At 36.7% G+C, this 16,180-nt stretch overlaps 1 protein-coding gene across 9 annotated transcripts in view; it reads right to left on the minus strand.

Annotated features, from left to right (window-relative positions):
- Window positions 1-16,180, minus strand: part of SULF1 (sulfatase 1) — a 130,418-nt gene that overhangs the window by 94,740 nt on the left and 19,498 nt on the right. For all 9 annotated transcript variants that reach the window (XR_011807475.1, XM_072034530.1, XM_013099339.5 and 6 more), the window contains 2 exons: window positions 12,923-12,997; window positions 10,286-10,384 (listed from right to left, as the gene is read on the minus strand). The gene's annotated coding sequence lies outside the window, so the exon portion shown is untranslated. The remainder of the gene's footprint in view (window positions 1-10,285; window positions 10,385-12,922; window positions 12,998-16,180) is intronic.

The raw sequence follows: 16,180 nt of genomic DNA on the forward strand, positions 1-16,180 counted from the left end.
TTGTGTTCTGAAGCATCAATTGCAATCCTGAATTTTAACAATATAAACCAATATAATATTGCTGCCTTTGGAAGAGTGACATTGAATTAAGACATCACTTGCAATGCTAAAAATATTTGCTTACTGCTTTTCTTTATGCTTTATGAAAACTGTGCCTGAGTACGTAGTGCTATTGTGAGGGAAAACTGGCACAATTTCGGCTTGTAATGCCTTTTTTTTTTTTTTTTTTCTTTCTCCTTCTCCTGAAGCTTAATATACCAACATACTCAATAGTGCCCTGTTTCCCTTCCTCTGCTCAGCTGCACTAAGCAAGCTAGGGAAGCTGTCCAGATCCCAGACTTTGCTGTGAAGAACCTGGAGGCAATCTGTACTGCATTTTCAGATAATATGTAGCCTCATCCCCCATCTGCCTTTTTTACATCTTCCCCAGCTTTCTATGAAGATGAAAAGGCAACTGGAAAGAGAAATAAAAGGGAAAAAATGTTTGGGAAAATGCTTAAAGTTAGGGAAAATTTGATAAGGAAAATATACTGAAAGGAAAGGGACAAGTGAGGCAGTAAAACACAGATGTGAGAAAAACTTTTCCGTGCACAATACATGTACTGTGCTGATTAAGTTAATCAGGGCCAGTTAAAGCTTTGCATGGACACCTCTGGAAACTGTGACACATATACGTGAGCAAATGAACAAACTCTAACAATATTCGGGTCATTTATAACAAGAACCAACGCGCATGCAACCAATCACATAAGCACCCTTTCAGAGAAATTTAGGAGCTTAACTTCAGAAGAGCAATTAAAATAATTCATATCTATCATGCTTCACAGCTTAAGATACCTAAAGTTCCTTGGAGACCTAATGTTAGGCTTCTGGGTCAGCTCAGTTGTCATCCTGTCTTTGTTGCACTAATTGCCTAAGATCCTGCCTTTTAGCTAAAGCTGTTTGGGAGATGCAAAACAGGCATGTCTTCAGAGGAACACAGTTTGTGAGGCACACCTTGGCTATGGAAAATTCACAGGATGTTGGGAATCCACCAGGAAACTGGAGACCTGAAATTCAGGCCCTTCTCATCCTGATGATATTTGGAACTCCAGGAGTTGGTGAGAATTCAGGACAGGTGAGAATTCACCTGTCACCAGGCAATGGTGACAAAAGGTTCAGTCTCCCTCTCTTGAGCTACCATGGGTAAGATCCATATGCTGGGGAGGAGGAGGAGAAGAGCTTGGTTCTGCAGATCACCTGAAGGGGGTATAGAGTGCTAGCATTCTTGAGATCTTTCAACTGTCAATTGCCTTGAGTCCTTTCATTGTCAAATGACAATTTGAGGATAAATATATAAACAGTCTGGGAGAAAGCAATGAGACTGAGCACATGACTTTTGTCTCAAAGTATCTGCTTTCCAGAGAAGACTGATTTTAACAGTAGCCCTGACCTAGGTTTCTATATTTGTGTGAGACACACCTAGGGTATCCATTCCCTTGTCACCCACTATAAGCTGTTTCCATTTTCTATTTCCCAGATCCCAGTCCAGGAGAAAAAAATCTCCTGTACAGATTGTAGCTATCTGAAAAAACCTATGAAATTCTATTCCCACAGCATCATAACATTAACTCCCTTTGCTGGTTTTTGCTTTAGAGAAGAAATTCCCCCCCCTTCTCCCCCCCAGCATTCCTCACCACTAAAATGTACAGGAGAAGCCATGTTTAGTCTGTGACTCTTTAGGAAATATCAAGCTCCCATCTGGGCTGCATAATGCATTTTCTGATTACCTGTTAAAGATGTCTTACGACATTGTGTAAATCTTGGTATTGTTACATGACTTGCTAATGTCACTTAACAACCTGTAAGGGAGGCAAGAAAATGGCACTTCAGCTCTGCTCTGAGTTTCATCTATTTGATCAGGTTTCCTTTCTGAGGACCCATGCTTGCAAAGTTTCACAGAGGTATGTTTCTTTATAACTGCAGTTTTAAGGCTAGTTGACTTAATATACATAAATATATTCAAACAAAAAATGTTCTTAAAATGATGCTTTCAATTTCTTTTTATGACCAAAAAGAGATCTGCTAGCTAGGTAAAGTCAGCTTCAAAATTGTTTGCTATTTAGCTAAAGGCATAAAAATTCCTTTGGGAGGCCTGAACTAAATGAAGCTATAGATTTCAGAGCTGGAGGTTTAATAATTCCCTCTGGTGTATGCTCAAAGGCACAGAGCCCTCTTGGGCAGAGGCTACAGTTTGCCAAATTCATTGGATGAATGCTAAAAAGACCCTGATCCACTCAAACACAGAAACAACTTGTCATTACTTGCACTGTCAATACCTGAAAACATGTGACCTTTGCTTCTGGCAAAGTAACATCTTACAGCCCAAAGGTACATTAAGTAAGCTTAACGTAGAATCAGTTTGACACTGACATTAATCTAGGGCATGTGGACTTAGGAGAATCACAAATCTTCCATTATAGCTTGAAGCAGGTCAAACATCTCCCTTTATAGAAACAGCATTTGAGTTCATGCAGCTTAAGAATATACACATTACTTAAAATAAACATCTCTAAGACATATAAAAGATATTTTAATTAAGTAGCTGCATTCTATCCTGTGTACTTTTTCTCTGGAGTTTTAACAGCACATTATTCCACTTCTCACTAAACTCTTGTTTAGCTTGCCAGTATGAATAAAATTCTACATCCCAGAAATGGCTGCATTTCAATTACGGGTAAAATAACTATTATCTTTTTCATATAGTGAAGATATAGGAAGGAAGGAAGGAAGGAAGGAAGGAAGGAAGGAAGGAAGGAAGGAAGTGTAGTCCTAAGTGTTTTTTTTTTTTTTCTTTTTTTTTTTTTCCCCATTATGTCTTTCTGGCCAATAATATTAAGAAAGTAAACGGGATTTTATGTCACCTTGTGTATTAAGTCAATTGTTAATTGCATTCCTGTCAGATACACCAGAGCAAGTCCTTCAGAGGTAAATGGCTAGTTCAGATGTTGTAACAATGGTAATCTAAAAGAAAATGTCTAATGCAGCATTTAATACCAGCGATTTTATAAGATGGAAGCTACGTTTGTAAAATTGCTTGCCAGATAGCATGAGCTACATACTTATAACTTTAATACATTCACTGTAACAGTCATGAATCACAGAAGATACAGGAACTTTTTGATATTGGTCTCATGTTAGAGCTACTCATTAAATAAAAACACCAGAAATCTTTCAAGAGTCTGAAACCCCCATGAAAACAACCTTATCTCTGAAATGCTCCTGGGCAGACTGATCTGGGTGTCCCTGCTTGAGCAGGTAGGGCAGATTGAATGGCCTCTAGAAGTCTGTTCCAGTCTCAACCATTTTGTGATTCTGTTCCTGCAGTGGAACAGATCCACTAGGGTCTCTGTAATCACCTTTTCTTCCAACACCCAATAATCACCCCTCTGCTGTTTATTCCAGTTAATATTCTTTGAGTTAATAGTTAGATCTTAGTTGCTATTGTATTTCAGCACTATGCTTCACCTTTAGCTCTGTATGACCTCCCTTTATTTTTTCCCTGTTTGTGCTGGGAGTGAGATAAAATATTCAGACAGGGAGAAGAGTATCTTAGCAGAGACCCAGCAGCAAATTTCAGTGCAGCTTTGATCCATTAAACATACATGTATTCCAAAGCTAGTACAACAGCACATGGTAGTGACTAGAAAGGAAACCACAGGAAAAAAAGATATATATATATAAATACTTCTTTCATAAGGTTAAAATTCATCAAGATACAGCTGAATATCTTGAGGTGTAAAGGCCATCCGCTATGCTTGTTCTGAGCACCACAAAAGAGTATAGTCTTTCTAGAATATTGAGTATAACCTTAGCATGCAGCTCTGTAAATCCTAAAATACTATTTTCCACCTCTGTGACATCATGGCCACTAATTGGTGTATTAATAAATATCTCTAAATCACAACCTAAATTCAAAGTCCATGTTTACATAGAAAAAATATATTCCCATGTTATCTTCTGGTATTCTGGATAATATCAATAGTCTTGCATAGTTTTAGATATTCAGGAACACACATTGTACACGATTTTCTTCACTTGGTCCTATTTAGACTTTGAAAAGTTGCAGGGAAGGAAAGAAAAAGTTAATGTGTGCAAGAATCTGAAAATGCTGGTGAAGAATGTTTTTGTTTCAGTTACAATTACAGTGTCATCATATCTTTATTTGCTTTTAATTAGTTGCATGGTTGAACACCGTTACTCAGTCATGTCTCTGGCTATTTATAAATTATAGAATTAATGGCTATAAAGACTTGCTTTGTTAATCAGTGGTCATTTTATTGCCTTAGTCATCTTAATTTACATCTCACAGGATTTCAGTATCCCATAGAAGCTCTGGACCTGATTGTCTAAGGGTCTGAAAACACCTTCAGTGGGAACCAGCATGGCCTGTAGCTTCCAGGATCAGTTCTTACAGATAAACATGCACACTGTTTGACAGACAGCTTCTGAGGTGTGAAGCCTGGGTTTTCTGCATTTATGAGCACCTCATCTCTGCATTATCAAAGTGTTCCATAATCTTAAATGTATGCATTTCCATAGCTCCCCTAGAAGAGAGCAATGGAGATGGCAGAGCAATCTTTTCCCTGTGGCACTGACTTCGACACTGTCATACAGAAGTTCTGACTGGGGCAGGGAGTTGGGACTAAATTCCTCCAAATACTAGGTTTATAAACTAACTAGTGCATGGGCTTTCTCATGGCCGTGTAATGCCAAAGAGAGTGGGGTGATGACTTTCTTAAAGAATCTCTCATGTACGTTTCATCTCTCATCTGTACACACTCCAATGTATGAAGAGCTGCAAAACTGGCTGGAAACCCATCAGTTTTTCTTCCCCTTGAGGAATAAAGTGTAAAACATGGTTGATTTTCCCCCAGAAGTAATATTGCTCTTACTTCCAACATTTCTTTTAGGTGAGGGATTGCACTTCATTAGTACATAATCTGATCACTTGTCAAGACCAAAACCTACCAGACCTTCATATGACACAGAAAATAGGCCATTTTTTTTTTCTTCTTTCTGGGAACAGAGGAGAAGGCAGTAATGATTTAACTTAAAGCAACAATGAGCAAAGAAATGTTGTCTTAGATCTGTAAATCTGCAGGGGAACAACAAATGCTGGAAAGCTTTCCCATTAGTGTTTCTTGGCCCTCATTCAGTAAGCTACTTCATTGCTATGTCAATAGCACATATATATATATAAACACATGTCCAAGTGGTTTTCTCACTGCAAGTAGATTTAAGCTGTTGCAGATATGTCATTTTTTCTAGATGACCAAAAAAGTTCTCTGTGAAGAAATGTTAATCTTAGCTGTATACTTAACTCAGAAAACATCTGCAGTTTTAATATTACTGTATCTCACCACTGATGTCACATTAGGCAGTTCTGTTTGTTTGCATGGTTTTGGTTTAGCTGTTTTTCTTTTGTCTTTCTGGTCTTAATACATAAAGCCAGGAAAGAGTTTTCCTTGTAGTATTCTATTTTTCCATTCTCTGACTATATCATTACAATCTTAATGATGCTTCAGTAGATGAAGGTCTACTTCCTAATAAAGACATTTTGCATTTTTGCAAGAAAAACAGTAAGATACTTTTGGATCAAGTTACTGGCAGTAGAAATGTGTGGCTGAAAAAAATTTGCAGTCTTCTTAAACATCCATCTGAATGGAAATATTTGGAAGAGGTGGAGGAAATAATGTCACATATGATTATTTAATAAACTCCACTTTAAAAACATTCCTTATGTGTAATACTCAAAGTATTTTTATCAAACTACATGTGTTGTATTTTGATGCCCTTGAATAGCACCAATTCTCCACTGAGGCATAGTACAACTGATATTGGTTGAAAGGAAGTGACTTAGCTCTTACAGGAAAAAAAATGACCTAAATGTGGGAAAAGGTTTATAAATACTTCCAGAGACTGGCATTTTGAAAGCTTGACCTTAAAATCTTAAGAGTACACTTACACAAAGGTTGCTGCCTTCAGTTTGGCACAGACTAGGAGATAAATTTTTAGAATACATTTTTCTCTTGTCCATCTCTCTTATACAGAGTATACTCTCAGCATAGCAACCTGCTAGTCAGCAAACTGCTGACTGCCTATTCCTCATTAAGGCATGCAGTGCAGAGAAACATGCAGGTAAGAAAAGTGATGAAGCAATGTAATCAGCAGCTGAGAATCTCTTCCACTTAGTAGCAGGAGGAAATGAAGGAGAAAAACTTCATGCTTCCTCTTTGGAGTTCTACTGGTGTGGACTAATTTAACAGGGATGAGCAGCCACAGGGGCAAACAAGTGCCTGTTACTTCATACAAGTGACATGTGGTAGTCTATGGATATACTACAAGTGAATCCCAGGATCTTCAACCTCACATGTTCTAAAGCAAAAAATCCAAGTTCATGACTTTCTACAGTTTTCTACAGTATTATTATACTGTAGAAAACTCCCTCTGGATCTTAATCAATGATATACATAGAAAAAATAGAAATGGTTCATCTGTGAGAAGGAATGGAAAACAAAATGAAAATGACACTCATTTACAAGTCCAGTTCAGAAGTGTGCTGTGGGCAAGAAAGCCACAAAATAAATGAAGGAAATGAGGAAACGAAGGGGCAATGTTGCATCTATCTCATTTTATCTATTGTATCTATTGAGTTAAAAGAAATTTATCCTAATGCATTTAGGGAGAAAGCACCTTATCTTTCAGCTAATAATCCCCTTCTGCATAATCTTCTTTTCCAAACAGAAACTACACAGCATGAGAGGAAAATGGAGAATGAATAAATTTTGTTTCCAAAAGTGGAATATACTAATGAGCTAGATCACTGATGGCAGAATTCACTTGGGAAATGCAGAATAAAATAATTTAGTACATGCTTCTTAGCAGAAAAACTTTGTGTGGGCACATATCTGAATGTGGGCATTTATGAACAGGGATGTATAACACACAGATGTATAATGCAGAGAGGTACTCCTGTGTTAGAGGACTTTTTCCCATAGGACTTGCCTATTACGGTAGGTACTTCCTCGTGGCCTTTTAAGGGCAGAGAAAGAAAGAAAGAAAGAAAGAAAGAAAGAAAAAGAAAGAAAGAAAGAAAGAAAGAAAGAAAGAAAGAAAGAAAGAAAGAAAGAAAGAAAGAAAGAAAGAAAGAAAGAAAGAAAGAAAGAAAGAAAGAAAGAAAGAAAAGGAGATGAAAAAGCTTGACAAGATCCCAGCTAGAGAAAGGCTGCCTGAATACAGATTCAGAATGATGTGGCTGTAACCTGTATAGACAAATGAATATCCTGTATAATATCCCGTACAGACAATGTAGTTTCAGAGCACAGAAGAAGGAACCCTACAAAAAAAGATCACAATTCTGCTGTAAGTCTTCAAGAAGGATGCTCAGCAATGCCTTCTGTTAACAGATCATTAACTGTGGCCTCAGTATACAGGCAGTAAAATGAAGGATGATGTACTGAACTGTCAAAAAACTGTTATTTGCACTTGCTGTACAGCTATGTTCTCCACCTTCCTGGTCTCTCCTAACAAGCAATCCCCCACAGTAGCCTATGGGGATTTTCTGAGTTATTCTGCAAGGCTTATCTGACTGTCTAGTGAGCAATTGCAAGATTTTTTGCTTGGAGACACCACTGGTCAGTGCAGGAATCTTGACCCACAGATCATCTATTCCCTCTCCTAAGCCCTGTAACTTGTAATGAAATGCTGTGACACAAGCTTCTTTGGTTCTTCTTTCAAGATCACATTCATTTCAGATTAAGTGAAATCATATTTTCAAGCACTTACACTTCCCAAAAATAAACTGGGATCTAAAAGTCTGTTTGGAGCTGGGGTTGGAATATATGTATGTGCACTAATGACACTAAATTTCCAAAAAAAACCTAACCCCAAAGGTTAAGTTCTCTTCAACTTAATTAGCTGAAGTTGGCTTTTGGAATGTCAGTGGATAATGTGCCAGGAATGTCTTTGCACTGAGAGTGTCATTAATAGATTATATACATAAGAGACATGATTTTTAAGCTTCAGGTCAAAAAGCCACCTTTTCATTTTTCTTGGAACTTTCCAACCATTTTATCCATGGTGGAAGTGATAACACTTTATTTTATAATAAATATTCTGAAGACATTCCTAATGCAGAAAAATATGAATTACATTTATGCATACTTCACAGTTATACTTTCATTGTGTGAGACAATGTGACCCTACATCTGTAGAGAAAAAGTATGTTTATAAGATTTTCTTGAGAAACCTCTCTACAACAGCACATGGTGTAGCCAATGAAGAGTGAACATCTAAAGTTTCAGGTTAAATAAACAGTGTCTAGGCTTCTTCTAAAAAATATTAACTATTTGATCTGCAAAATATTGCTTGGAAATCTTCCAATATAGTCTTTCATAAGATTATTTCTGATTCCTGTGTTTGGTAGACTGGAAACATCACCAAAATGATCACTCTTCATTTCATTGAATAGAACTAGAAGGCACTGCAAACAAGAATCCAATTCATTTTCTCCAACAAAAGCAAGATCATTCATCTAAATCATGTTGTTTCATAAATTCCACTTCTGTAGAAATCTAAAGCATGCATTTTCTTGGCCCTAGTCTAGTTAACCTCCTTAAAAGCAACCCAGGAAAAAAATATTTTTAGATAAAGTTGACAGATAGCATTGAGCTGGAGCTAGACATAATGACTAGTGCAATGGCACAGCACAGCCATGATATCCTGATAAACTGTATACAAGCAAACAATATATGCATTATATAGGACTTATATGCAGTTACACATCTGGAGAGAAAAAAAAGCAGGTAGATCATGCCCCCAGGAATATGCCTTTATTCTGGAAGCTATGGCTCTGAGAAGGACTTGACAAATATTTTATTGAAAATATTAAAAATAAAATTATTTTTGATAGAAAGATATTTCCTAGTTCAAACAGAGGACTTCTTCAGCATACATTACACAAGAAAGCTAACTGGATGACTAAATAAATTTTTCTGGCTATGTAAAAGACTACTATTTAAACATGTAAAATACAAATTAAAACCACAACTCTGGAAGTGGAAGAAGTTTTGGAATATTATTTAGATAGATATAGCTTTTTAAAAAAGAATGATCAGATTAGTAAGTAATCTAAATGATTGAACAATCTTATATTCACCCCAATTGTTACAAAAAGTTATCTAAAGATATGGTAATAAAAATATTTTGTTATTAAAATACACTGTGAGCTAACATGTCAAACAATAACTGGTTGCAAACAAAAATTCCATAGAGTTTCATACGTGAAATAAACTTGATGTATACCATCTGTCTTTCATTACCAGTAATGTCTTAATTTTAAATCCAAATTTACCTCTGCCACATATATACCTGCTATAAAATTGTATACATTTTCAAATTATTTAAACACAAATATTTTATGAAAATGAGAGGACAAAATAATACAGACAAGGGAAAAAATAATTTTGGAGCACTTTAATCTTCCTGCTCTGTGCTGTGGTATATGGCTTTATATTTTTATTTGTTGAGATGTATGATTTCATATTCTTAACCTAGTGCTATAATCTCCACATCACAAAGCTACCGCAGAACATGCTGTGACTGCCTAATTCCACATAAAAGTCAGCCAGGTCTTGTGCAGATCTTCAAGTCAACAAGGCTAGTGCAGATCTTTTGGGATTGCTTTGGCAAAGTCACATAAGACATCTTGCATAGTGCTTTTCTTTACCATGACCAGCTTAACACAGTGAGATTAGCTTTGAGTTTTCATAATCATCAGGTTTACATAAACAAAGAAAATTCCAAACCATTACTTTGCGCTTAATGTATATCTTTCCATGCAGGAAAACTGTGCTTTTATCTTGATATAACTCAAGCCTATCGAATATTCTTTTTCATATGTTCAAGAAAGGCATACATATATATATATATATATATTTTTTTTTTTTTTTCACAGCATATTATTTAAAAACTAGAAAATATGCAAGGCCTGGATGTCTTAAAAATAGAAAGTTAATAGTAGCAAACTTTGGACTGAGAAGCTGTCTGTGTAATCATTTGCTAGCTCACTAAAATGTTAAGTGTCCTTGGGTTAGTCTTGAGTCTTTCAAGTTTGGCAGAATAGAACCTCCAGAAGATTTACTACAGCTTAATTATTGACCTGACATAATACTTAGGCTATGTAGCACATGCTGATGGCTTGTTTGGTTTAATTAATTACTGAGTAAGCATTTTATTTTTGTACCTTGGAAGATTTTCTGTAGTTAATATGCCTTAGTTAATTTTCATAGCATTGGACAGAAGTCTGTAATGTCTTGCTCAGTGAATTTATTGTAGGTGGAACCTGCAAAAAAGGGAAAACATATTAATAGTTATGGCTGCTAGGAATCACACATCTTCGTTGTAACACAAGCTCTGTTCATACTGGATTTAGAATTTGTTTGCAAAACTAAACTCATCTATTCCTATTTGTTTTGCTGAATCACCCTGCAGAACCAAGTTTATCCATGTCTAATTACCTTGATTACAAGTCAGCAAGCTACCATGTTTTAAATAACTGAAACATTAAAGAGCATGCATTCATTTTTAAAGAACCTGACTTTGTGTTTTGTTTCTTATTAGATACCTATCAATATGTACCTGGTTTTTCAATGCCTTAATGTAGCTGAGAAAATTTATGGCAGATGTTCTACATGAGCAGGAAAAAAATAATCTTATCCACTAATCACTGTAAAATACATGTATAGAAATGATAAGCTATATTTTATTTAGCTGTCAAAATAAAATGAATGTGCTTTCCTTTTGCATTCCCTGTAGAAATATTCTATCACTCTATCAAATTTAACAGAATGTTATCTCTTCAAGTTAGATGTAGTCTTACTGTTTGGCTAAAAGAATGTTGACATTTCTAGCCTCAGATCCCAATGGATAGTTCAGATAGCTAGATGTTCATCTCCACTAAGTACTGTAAGTTGTCAGGATATTTTCTGAGAATATTTGTAATATCTTCATAGAATTTTCAGCTTTGGAGGTACTTGTCTTGGCTTTTTAATGTGGTTGTTCATTTATTTGTTCTTTTCTAAATTGAATTACTAATAAATTCATCTATGAAATAGCACAAACTTTTGAATTTTGTCTTTAGGCAACTGAGACATAACTACCCATACCTACTATGTTAAGTTCTTAATTCATCTTCTTTCTTTGACTAGAACCATATGGTTCATATCTATTTTTTCCTCATCTGACTTGAGCAGCTATGAAGATGTAGGATCTCATAGGTAACTCCACTCAGGAGAAAGCTTCAGTGATGGAAAAAGAGCTCTGTTTTGTTTATTTTCATGTATACAGGAAATATTTTGCTTGCCTGAGCTGTAGTTTCATATTTCCTTAAGCCTTGACTAGTCAGAGACCTCTGAGCAGAGAGACAAGTCAACTTCCCTTCCCATCCTGGCAGTCTCCCGGTGTGTCCCAGCATGCACCCTCCTGTGGTTGAGGTGAACCAGGTGAAGGACCAATTATTAATGCTGTCAGCTAAAATTGTACCAGTGAAACTGCAAACAGGCTGGTTTTCAGTTTTGTCTTCTGACTCTCCTCACTGTCACACTGCTGCCAGTGCTGTCACAAGAAAGGATCAAAACTGTGGCCACTACCCCAGTGGTTAGCATGTATGTTATGAAACCGTAGCCAAAGATAGGGGGCAATAAAACCACCAGACAATGTTTCCCTGCCTATGCCAACCTGTTGGTTGAAAAGACCTCTCTATTCTTCAATGTTTCCTCTCTTGTGAAGTCTGCTTCTCTGTCAGTCAGTCTGTCTGCTCCCTTCGTCAGGACCTGCCTCCATCCGGCACAGCACCCTACTGGGAAGGGCCAGCCAAAGCCTGGCTGCCTAATGCTTATGTGCCCTTGAACAGCTCTGCATTTTGACGCTGGTTTTGGAACAAGCATGCTTTACTGTTTCATGCAGACAACTTATAATGGCAGTGGCAAGTAAGTCTATCTGTTTTTAGGATAATGAACACAGTTAGATTCTTCATTTGCAAACTTCTGAAAGGTCAAAACCAACCTTATTAGGAAAACTCTGTTGACTTGCACAGACACCAGCTCAGAGAACAATGAATACATATGGGGAACATTATTTTATGCACAGCTGGGTACCTGAGACAATGAAGGAAAAAAAAAAAAAAAGGAAGAAAGAGAGAGAGAAAAAAAAGGAGAGAAAGGGAGAGAAAGGAAGGGAGAAAGGAAGGGAGGAAGGGAGGAAGGGAGGAAGGGAGGAAGGGAGGAAGGGAGGAAGGAAGGAAGGAAGGAAGGAAGGAAGGAAGGAAGGAAGGAAGGAAGGAAGGAAGGAAGGAAGGAAGGAAGGAAGGAAGGAAGGAACAGGGCATATATAGTTTCCAGGGAACAGAGGGAGAGGGAGAGGGAGAGGGAGAGGGAGAGGGAGAGGGAGAGGGAGAGGGAGAGGGAGAGGGAGAGGGAGAGGGAGAGGGAGAGGGAGAGGGACAGGGACAGGGAGAGGGACAGGGACAGGGACAGAAATCCTTCCTTCAATAAGCCCAAAATTGTGACAGAGTAAATTAAGGAACCTGAAATTCCTACATCCCTAATATGCTGCTACAAAATGAAAGGTAACTTTTGCTTCTCTAATGCAGAACAGGTCAGTACAGTGGCACATAGAGTACATGGCAGTGGACTCGTTATATCAGTGAGTTAGAAAGGATTATAAATTTTAAAACACCTTGGCTTTGAGGCAGCCAAGTCTATGAAGGTCTGGAGAAGTTTAAATATAAAGCTGCCAGTATCTGGGAACTTAACAAATTACCTCATAGTTATTATTATGCTATGAACAAGTACTTGCAATATTACAGTCCTCTAAATCTTACCTTTTTCTTATGCAAGAAAGATATATTGTCATTGTTTTTCCATTCTTCTTCAGATTAGTCTTTTATTTTTTTTTTCTGTAATAAATAATACAATAAAAGTTAAAACAAATTCTAAGCAATAAATAGGTTGCATTTATCTATACATTATTTCTACAAGTATGTCCAGCATGATAAGAAAGATATTGCACAGAGTATTGGATTTAGAGTTGTCCCATAAGCCTCACTGTGAACATTGCCTCTTATTTCAGCAGGGCAGGGTTGCAGCAAAGTACAACTCCAATGCAACTTTCTTCATTTGTCAACAATTCTTTTTCTCCCTTAACTTTTTTTTTTTTTTTCTTCAGGATGTTATACTGCTGGTGTGTAGTATCTACAGAGGGCAGTAGCTCTCTAAACCTTCTTGTGCAGGTGCAAAGCAGAAATCCAATACTTACTTAAATTCCAGACAGCAAATTCAGTTAAGCCTGCTTCCTAATAAATCAAAAAGCAAACCAATGTACCGTTAGGTTTTCAAGTTAGTAGTAGCTGTGAAAACCAACAGGTCTTCTGGGATTTCACCTTGAAAATTTAAGCCCAGAACCTAGATTTAGCATTCTTAATGTACAACAAATATATATAGGTATGAAACAACTGGAGACGTGAAAATAATTTTATTATTGTATCACCTAATATGGGGTTTTGTCTCTCTTTCTTTGAGAGATTGGTCTCTCCAGCTTTTAATAATGTACTTTCTGATTATCAGTTTCCAATTTTTTAGCAATGATGTAATAGCTAGGATAAGCTGACTGAAGGATTTCTTTGTGATTCTCACTAGCTACCATTGAACCTTTTTGCTCCCCATTACCATCACACATAGTTATGGGCAACTAACGAACACTTGCCTTTCTCTGTGGTACTCTCCTTTTGGGCATGCATATTGCATAGGCCAAGAAGAAAAGAATTTAAAAAAGCAACCACATTCAACACAACTTATCTGACCCAATGGCCACATAAGCCCTCCTTTGACCATACATCATGGGAGCCAGCAATACCCTGAGAGCATATTGAGTGCAATAACTTCTAGGTGACCAGTACTAGGGATGGGTGAGTGAAGCAGGCTCCTTCCCACAGGATTTGGTTGAATGCACAGTAGTGTTACAGCATTTCCCGCTACCGCCTCCCTCCCCCCCCGGCAAAATCACTGATATAATGAAAGGCCAAGAAGTCACAACTGACATATTTTTTCCACTTAATGTATTAGCTATACCAAATCTGAAGCATACGATGCAATGAAAGATTAGCCATCAGCCTTCAGAGGATCTGAAGAAAAGCTAAGTATGCAAACACTAGAAGATGATTAATGAAATTATTCTCTCATTTTTGAAATATAAATCAACTCTTATTATGCTTTGTGACAGCTACTTTTATTGTAGTTACTTGGAGGGATGGGCTGTGATGCACTGACCATATTTTTAGCCTCAGTATTGTAACTGCAAATCCCACTAAAAGGGTGACTTTGTAAGTGCCAAAAGATAGATTTTGGCCCTTAACTTGCTATAAAATAGAGTATTTTTCCTATTATTGTTGTTGTTATGGGAAACAAATTGGGCAAAGAACTTTTGGAAGGAAAGTTTCTTGAAATGGCCAAGAATGTAACAGCAAAGAATATAAAGAAAACAAATTATCAAAATGAAAATAAACTAATGAAGAAAACAATGCTTAGAACAGCAAACTAAACAGAGGAAAGATGCTTTAAAAAATCCCTTTTCACAATCAGTAAGCTGACTGCATGTGTACAACAAAAGCTCTATTTTTTTCCTTGTTTAAAATACCTCCTTTCATCACAAAAGATCCATTATTTTTTTTACTCATTGTTTCCTGCTCACCCCTGCACTTAAGATCCTAGTTTCATGTGATGGTAAAGCAGAATAAAGAATAACTTAGTAGCAACAACTGTAGTGAATCATTGACTTTAGGAACCTCTTGATATATACATACAAAAGATATATAAAAATAATGGATGATGAAGCAGAGTGACAATGAAATACGTCATTGGACAATATACAGAAAAGTGAATCCAGTAACACTGGAATCAACAGGAATCTTTCCGTTTACTTTAGTGGGCATTGAATTAGGCCATTACAGAGCATAAAAAAGACACATGGATAGGGTAGCTACCATTGTCAAAGTTTCCAGATCTCTGTTTTCCACATTCATGAACATATGAAAATACAATACTTTCCAGTAGGTGCACAAAGGAGTTCATTATGACTTAACGTCAGAGAGGATGTTATGCTATAATTTTATTCTACTGAAAACAGATCCATTGTTTTCTTTAAATGCTGCTGTGTTTAAAAAAAAATTGCAATAGCATTTTCATTTTTATTCTTTCTTTTAGTCTTCTTCAAGTTTCTGTGCACCGGTTATTATCTAGGCTTTGCATACAGCTTTTGCCAGGAACTTTCCACATCATATTTCCAATCTGTGGTACAGGTGAAGACTTAACAGCATCACTCAGTAAGAAAGGCTTACAGCATGCTGTAATGCAAGACTATTATTTACATTCTTCCTTTAGACAAGTACTGCTGGACTTTGTATCATTTGAGAATTTTGAGGGATGTAGTGTGACTATCAGAGAAATCCTTTCTATGTAACACAGATAAACAATAAAACATAGAATGGTTTGCTATATGCAAAATTATTTCCATACATTGGACATATTTGTGATAAAGAGTTTTCCAAATAATTCCAGAAGTGGCTATATCTGACTGTTGAGTAACATGCCCTGGGGCTGCAATGATCTTATTTAAGCTCACAAAAGAATAACAGTCACAAAACCTCCAAGGATGACCCAAGGGACTGTGGGGAGTGTTGTTTGTGATTCACTGGAGAGGCAGAGTTCCATCTCTGAGTCACTCCTGAACTTACATACTCAGATTGATGTCTTTTACATACTCAGATTGAGGTCTTTCTGAAAAAATGAAAACACTAGACCAGTTCAGCCAGTTCATTACTTCCTCAGACAAATGCTATATAAAAAATGCCCTTATGCAGCAGCTTCCCATTTCACCTTGAAAGAGCTTTATTCCAGTGATTTCTGTTTGTATAAAATGCTTTTGCATTTCTAGCATTTAAGTTACAAGTTACAAAAGTTACAAGTACAAGATGCTTATTTGTAATTTTAACTAACTGAAGACAGAACAACCAGGAAAAATTTTGGTGGTTGAATCTGCAAATGCCAATTAAGGGGTGAGAGAATAAAATTCTCGTTATCCAATA

This window comes from Anas platyrhynchos, chromosome 2, assembly GCF_047663525.1.
Source record: "Anas platyrhynchos isolate ZD024472 breed Pekin duck chromosome 2, IASCAAS_PekinDuck_T2T, whole genome shotgun sequence".
NCBI classification, from domain to species: domain Eukaryota; kingdom Metazoa; phylum Chordata; class Aves; order Anseriformes; family Anatidae; genus Anas; species Anas platyrhynchos.